Raw genomic sequence first — 7,799 nt, forward strand, 5'->3', positions numbered from 1 at the left:
ACAGTATTTTTTTTTAAACGAAAGGAACGGTACGGTGTATCGCAAAAAGCAGACCATTCAAGTAAAATCCAGATCAGACCAGCTGTCCACGCGGGCCCGCACGTCGGCGGTCCAGCCAGGTCACGAAGCCCACCGCCAGGCCCACCAGGCTCACACAGCTCACTCACTCCAAAGCGCGGGGGACCTCTCACAAAGACTGAAATCACAATCAAGTCCTTCGCAGCCGCCCGTGTACATAAGCCCTCTTCCACTTCGCCCCCTCCCCTTCTCGCCGCCCGCGCCCCGCCTCACTCGATCGCCGCGCCACCCTGCGCTCGCCTCGCCAATGTCGGACCCGACGAGCTGCTGCTGCTGCCGCCGCCGCCGCCGCCGCTGCAGACGCGGGGAACCATAGCGCCGAACGGGACGCGCTGCTGCATCCCCCCTCCCGCGCGCCGGCGGCCGCCGGCCGCCAGCGAGCTCTCCAAGTCCAGGTAACCGCCGGCGGCCGCCACCACGAGCTCTTCATACTCTCTTCTCTGGCCACCCAACACCTTACTTCTCTGAGTACTCTGATCCACTTTGATATCCACCGTTTCCCTTCCGGCCGCTGCGATTTCTTCCACTGAACCGATTTGCGGCTCTGCAGCAGAGGCGGCATTCAGTTCGGCGAAGAGAGGGGAATCCTATCCCGCCTTGGGAGCTAGGCGCCAGGCGCCATGGCGAGCGAGGCGAAGGAGATGAAGTACAGGAGGAGGGGCAGGGTTCCCGAGCCTGCCGTCCGAGTACGGGCAATGCAGCGACCGGAGTGGCACGCTGGATTGGGCCGCGCTCAAGCACGACCCCGCGGAGCTGCTCCGGAAGCTCGACGAGATACGGGACCAGATCACCCGCTCCTGCGAGCTCATGGGGCAGCCGCCGGAGCGCCACCACGTGATGAGCCGCCGCACGGTCTCGCTGCGCCCCTCGTACGCTGAGCCGCCGCCGCACGCGGCAGACAGGGGGCCGCCGGACCACTACCGCTCGCGCTACGCCGGCCGGTACAGGACTGGTTCGGCACCGAGTTCGTATGACCAGCTGCAGCGCTCCGTCTCTGACGAGACGTACGCCAGGCAGCCGAGGGGGCGGTTCCGGCAGCAGTACCATGAGGGGCAGCGGGAGAGCTACGGCTTTGCCCAGGGGAGGCGCCATCACAGCGCTTGCCAGTGCGCGCAGTGCCTTCAGAGCCAGCGGGCGGTGGCGCCGGTGGCGGCGCCGCCCGAGGAGCACATCCTGATGGCCAGGTACTTCGCAGGGCAGCAGGGGCAGGGGTCCTTTCGCTTCGATAGATCCCAGCCTATCTCGTCGGAGCTTGACAGGAGGTCGGTTGCTTCATCTCTGTACTCGCACCTTTCCATGTCCAAGAGGAGGATGGAGTATTTCAGGAAGAAAGCTGAGAAATTTTGCCGGCCGATGAGGGGCGCAGCACCTTTTGTTGTGTGCACGTCCTGTTCCCATCTCCTGCAGCTGCCTCAGGGGAAATTCACAGGCCGAAAGAAGAATCAGTTTCAGTGTGGTTCATGTTCAGAGATCATTACTTTCAAGCCTAAGGAAGTGAAAAGTCCATCCGGTGATTCCGCCGTCGTCTTTCCCAGTATCAAAAAGTGTCAGAAGTAGTGGTTCCAATCACCGGGACACCAAGAGTTCCGGGTGGTATCAACATCAGGATGATGACAACTTTAATTTCTATAAGCTGCAAGCGCACGACATCCACCGGCACCGACAGAAGAAGGATTTTGCTGACAGTATGTCTCCGTCTTCTACCGCGAGTTATGATAGAACAGACAGTGAGCATGGGTCAAACAGAAGCATTCAGTTAAAATCTGTGCCTGCCAGCAGGTCGAGGTTTTCAAATGACCCAAAGGATATATTATGTCAAGGAGATACAGGCAGTCAAGTGGAAGCTTCAGGAGAGTGTACAGTCAGTCCACAAGGTCCAATTTTAGTCGACAAACAAATTGATCCGTTCTCCAGTCAACGGAAAGATTATAGTGGTGGAAATCAAATCAAAAGAAAAGAATATGACATAAATACCAAATCAGATTATGAAGCCAATGCTAGAGATGAAAGTCTCGGTAGGAAATGCATACAGAAGAGTAAAGAAGGCCATAAGGGTGGGCTTGGAGATGAATTCAGTAATGGAAAAGCACATGAACAAAAAGGTAGACACGGTAATATTGGCAGTCTTGAAGAAGGAATCGTGGGTACCGAATACAAACATAAGACCAATAATGTTCTTACTAGCAGCCCTGAAGATGAAGATATGAGCATCAAGTTTGAACGTTATGGTAGCTTTAGAGTGGAAGAACTTAGTAAGAGAGATGACAAATGCAACAAAAAGGATGGCAGCAATATTCTTGAAGTTAAGAGCATAGCTAGGGGATGTGAACAAGACAGCATCAAAGATGACTGTGGGAAATTGCTGCACTCAGGTAGTAGAAATGGCAACAGAGCGGCCAAGAATGATTCATCAGTTAAGGAACACACAAATTCAAGTTCTCGTGTTTCTTCTGAGGCCAAGGTAGATGAGATACAGTCTTCAGTTGGTAAGAATGGGGATTCATCCTTTTTTACTGGTTTCCTGAAGAAAGGTTTAAAGGACCTTTCATTATTCAACCAGTCTGTAGACAGCGCTAAGGTTTCAATCAATGGTCATCCAATCTCTGAACGAGCTCTCCGGAAAGCAGAGAAGAAAGCTGGTCCTGTTGGCCCTGGTTCATATTGGTAAGTCATTTGCTCACTTAGCCATTTAGATTGTGTTCTGCAAAACTTTATTTGTTTAGCTTATTCTCTTAGCCATTCAGACTGTGTTCTGCAAAACTTTATTTGTTTAGCTTATTCTGCATACAGTCCTACATCACTTGCCCTACTCATTTTTTATTTTAGCATCATCCACCTTATTCAGACAATACTGAAGCCACTTGCAAAGTATGAAACAATGAGTGAATGGGCAAAAAACACATGCCTTTTGCTTTCATCCTTCAGTGAAACCCTTATTTATTAGTGGAAGCTTGATGACTTGGTTCAAACACTACTAGAACTATCCCATTTTGATAAATTATTATCATGCTGGTTCCTATTGCTAGCAATGTTTTTTCTTGTGATCAATCCTTGTTTTCATTACTGATTGCTTCAAGTGATGTCAGCTTAAACCACACAAAATCATGCCATCTTCCATATCAGCAATAGCTTTTCATTTTCAATATCTGCTCACCAGGAAATCAATATATAACATTTTTTCTCGGCACCTCAGTAAATAGAAAACTAGTGCTACTTGCTGGCATAACTGAAAAACAATTGATTTTTGGTAAGAAATTGCTCATTCATGCTTTAGCTTCATAGTTATGGCCATATCACTAGGTATGTTCTATAGTTCACCTGATTCATGTTCAGGTGATATGTTCTGTAGTTCATTCGTCTGCATCAACAAGCAATAAATTTAAAAAATTCTAGTCCACCTATTTCATGGGGTCATAGTTAATTTACTCAGGACATTTTGTGCAATTGTTTACACAACACCTAAAGGACTGAAGCATACTGTTCTAGTGATCACACTAAGTTATGATTTAAATCATTCTCCTTTGATCTTGAATGGAAGTCTACCAACATTTCCTTTGACCTCATTTTTCCTTATCAAAGTTGATGCTGAATAATAGGCATTTTCACTTGAGTTGAAGGTGCTACTTAGACAAGGGTCTGCCTCTGGACAAAGAATAAATTTATCCTAGAACATTTGTTGTCAAACTATTTTAATGCCCCGGGAGTATGAGTAGATTCATTTTGGAGACTAACAGTGTGCAAAGAGACACTTACCAGTTATTTGGATCTTAAATTAGTATGATGAGCATATGGCCTGTTTTCTTCTTCTTTTGAAATAAATTATACTTGATCTTCACTTCTCAGCACCAGAGATGGTTTATGGGAACTTTAGTTCACAGTGCATTGTGAATTATTTAAAGCAAAGTAACACATCCTTTTTGTTATTTAGGTATGACTATCGTGCTGGATTTTGGGGTGTCTTTGGACAAGAATGTAGAGGAATTATACCAGTAAGTTGAACTTTGTGCAAGTTATATTTTCTCAAGCACTGTTTGTTTCCAAGTCATCACACAATGTTCTTTCATTGCAGCCATTTATAAAAGAATTCAACTATCCGATGCCCAAGAATTGTGCTGGTGGTAATACTGGAGTTTTTGTAAATGGCAGAGAGCTCCATCAGAAAGATTTCGATTTGCTTGTAGGGAGAGGACTACCTCGTATACCTGGAAAGTCATATTCTGTTGAGATATCAGGAAATGTGATCGATGATACGACTGGCATGAAGCTGCGAGGTCTTGGAAAGCTTGCTCCCACGTAAGTTGCTTGACACTATATAGTCCTCTACTTTTTTGTAGGAAATGTGCAGTGATAAATGCATGACCCCAGGAAACAGGTAGCTTTATGTGTAACTTGTTTTCTTCAGCAAAACAAAATCTTTTCTGTTCAGTTGAGAAAACCTTGAGAATATTGTTCCCAAATAGTCTAATTTCCGTATATTTAATACCACAATGTATAGCCCTTTTCTATTTTCTTGTAGGAAATGTGCGGTAACAAATGCATGACCTTAAGGAGATAGTTAGCTTTATATGTAACTTGTTTTCTTGAGCAAAACAAAATCTTTTCTGCTCACTTGACAAAACCTTGAAAAAAATTGTTCCCAAATAGTCTGTTTTCTGTATTTTTAACACTACAATTTATAGCAAAACTACAAAGGCATTAACCATTTGTTTACCAATGAGGTTGAGTATAAACTTTAAGCATAGAAAGGATCACTAATCCCTGCATTTACATCCTGAGTTACTCTAATGTTATAATCGCCAGCTAAGCTTATCACTTCTTTCCTATCAAGGATCTTCCCGCAATGTACATGAACATTAAAAATACTTGATTGCCAATTGTATCTTCATAAGATTTCTTAATGTGGTGGGAAATTCAGATACTAATCATTTTTCAACATTTAATTTATCAGAATCGAGAAAATGAAACGTGGCTTTGGCATGCACATCCCCGAAGAAACAAAGTAGCTCTATGGATATTTTGTTGCTGCTTTTGTTAAAGTTTTACACCTAGAAGCTGCCAATGGGAGTCCAAGTTTGTTAGGGCCCTGTTGGCAGGGCTTCTCTTCAGCTCTGGCTCCAGCTCCTCCGGAGGAGCGCTGCCAAACGTTTTGTTGGAGGAGCCGTTTTTTAGTGAAAAACTAGAGGAGCCGGAGCCGTTTTGGAGGAGTCCACAATTTGTGGCAACACCCTCCTTAATCTGTTAGCATGGTGACAATGGAAGAAAGCCTTTCATGTCTTGAAGTCTGACTGCGTCGCAGCATTACAGCTCCGGACATTGAGAGAAGAAATGGAGACGTCATAACTCATACTCATTCGCATCATCCTACTTGAAATGTCGTTTTTCCATGGTGGCAGCTCCGGCCTACAATTCTTCTGTCTCCCTCTTGTTGGTAGAAGTCGCCGCACCATAGGTGCTAGGTAGCATTTGGAGAATGTATTCATTACGGGTTTGTGATACAGTGGTGCAACTCTCCGGCTGTATAAATGTACCTGCTTGTAACATATTACACCGGTATGTAACGACGCATCAAATTTGAAGGGATTTTTGGGTTACAGTTTAAGAAAATGCACAAACATTAACACGTGTGGTTTTTATGCAACTTTTAAATTTATAAAGTAAGGTTTATATCTATTATTCCTAGCATTTAGCTTATGCTTTGTTCGAATTTTTAGTGAATTTCTAAATGATACTAAAAACGAGGATGTTACAATGTATACTCTTTAGGTTAGCGAAGGGTAGCAAAGGATTCTAAGTCCAAGACAAGTTCTTGGTCATGTTTCCACCTTCTCTCTCTCTCTTTTGCAAGCGATTTCTCCCTAGCAAGGTTTTCTCCCTTAGAGCAGCTGCAGCGTTGCGTTTGGAATAGAAGGCTATGCCAAGCAGAGTCCACGTCAAGGAAGCTGTCTGAGCAAAAATCAAGGAAGCTGTCTGAGCAAAATTTTGTCCAGCGTATTGCCAAGCACTGGAGCTAGTGAGCCGGGCAACTTTTCTCTTTTCTACACGTAAACCAAGATGAAACAGAGAAGAGAGCAAGACAGGCGCACCATGGCAAGCCAATTTCTTAATCAAATCAAAGTCTTTTTCTCTCCTTTGCACCTAGTGCTTAAGGCCTGTTTGGACAAGGGTGACTAAACTTCATCCCCTCCTCTTTTATAGTCCCTAAAGACCCAAAACTAAATGGGTGACTAAACAAATAGTCCATTAGTCCCTTGAGGGGTGACTAAAGGGGACTAAACCAGCCAAAAGACACCCCCTGACCCTCATTAATGCACCGCGCACCGCACACCACCTCCGAGCACCCCTCTGCCCCTTCGTTATGGCTGCTGGAGGTCCTCTTCGCTATGGCTGCCGGATTGCACATCTAGATCTCGCGGCGGCGGTCCCCTTCGCTATGGCTGCCGGATTGCACATCTGGATCTCACGGCGGCGGTCCCCTTCGCTATGGCTGCCAGCGGCGGCCCCCTTCCCTCTGTTCGCCGGTGGCCCCCCTATCCTCGGCCGGCGACGGCTCCTCACCCTTGGATAGTGGGAAGCAGGTGGCGGCGCTCCCTCCCTCAGCGAACCGGCAGGCGACCTGTCTCCCACGACCCATGGCGTCCCCCTCCCTCGGTTGGTCTCCCACGACCCATGGCGTCCCCCTCCCTCGGTTGGTGGCGGCCCTGCCCCCAACCCAACCAGCGGCGACGATGCTCCCCCCATCCCCAGTAACTCAGGCGCGCCCCCACGCAGGGCTCTGGATCCATGCAACGGCAGCCACGGCTTGCTCCCATTCATGGCACCCCTGGCTTGCCCCCATTCACTGGTGCCTGAGAAGATTGTGTGCATTAGGTGTAACGCCCCGGCCCGGGAAGACGGCCAAGCCCACTCTACATGTTGAATGGGCCACACCTGCGAATAACTCTCTTGCGTTTTCATCCTCGCTTCACGCAAAAAGGGTGATCACCAGAGTTATTCACCTCCTAGGTCCAGGCTTTTAACTTGGTTCAACTCTTCTTCAACTTCCGATGTGGTACTAAATTTCGTCGCTACGGTGTTTCGCGCTGCTACATCACCTCACAAACTCGGCCCAGCCCACGGCCTGCCGGTTGCTACAGTGTTGGACCTCATCCTAGTGGGTCTTACATACTCCCCCATTTAGAAGATTCGACGTCCTCGTCGAACGCTGAACCAAGCTACCTGCAGGACAAATGTCCAAGATCAACTCTCTTGGCCACGTCCGTCTTTCCAGTTCCCCAGCCCAAGTGTCATGCCCTCACTGGAGCCATGCACAACTTGTCCGAGCTTCCAGACCATACACAACCGTAAAACCGCGAGAGTTGACTCCGAATACCATTTGTAACGCCCCGACCTGGGAAGACGGCCAAGGCCCACTCTATATGTTGAATGGACCACACCTGCGAATAACTCTCTTGCGTTTTCGTCATCGCTTCACACAAAAAGGGTGATCACCGGAGTTATTCACCTCCCAGGCCCAGGCTTTTAACTTGGTGCAACTCTTCTTCACTAAATTCCGTTGCTACAGCGTCTCGCAGTGCTATAGTACCTCACATGTAGCTCGTTCTAGCCCACGGCCTGCCGGTTGCTACAGTACTGGGCCTCATTTCAGTGGGTCTTGCATTAGGGGTGTTTGATCTTTGTATAGTAGCTTCAATGGCCATTAGTCCCTCCATCACGCAAAAGGG

The 7,799-nt window shown here is 47.5% G+C and overlaps 1 pseudogene; it reads left to right on the top strand.

Annotated features, from left to right (window-relative positions):
• The first annotated feature begins 277 nt into the window (after window positions 1-277).
• On the top strand, window positions 278-5,698 carry LOC136517141 (uncharacterized; annotated as a pseudogene).
• The last annotated feature ends 2,101 nt before the right edge of the window (window positions 5,699-7,799 follow it).

Source organism: Miscanthus floridulus, chromosome 17 (genome assembly GCF_019320115.1).
Source record: "Miscanthus floridulus cultivar M001 chromosome 17, ASM1932011v1, whole genome shotgun sequence".
Lineage (NCBI taxonomy): Eukaryota > Viridiplantae > Streptophyta > Magnoliopsida > Poales > Poaceae > Miscanthus > Miscanthus floridulus.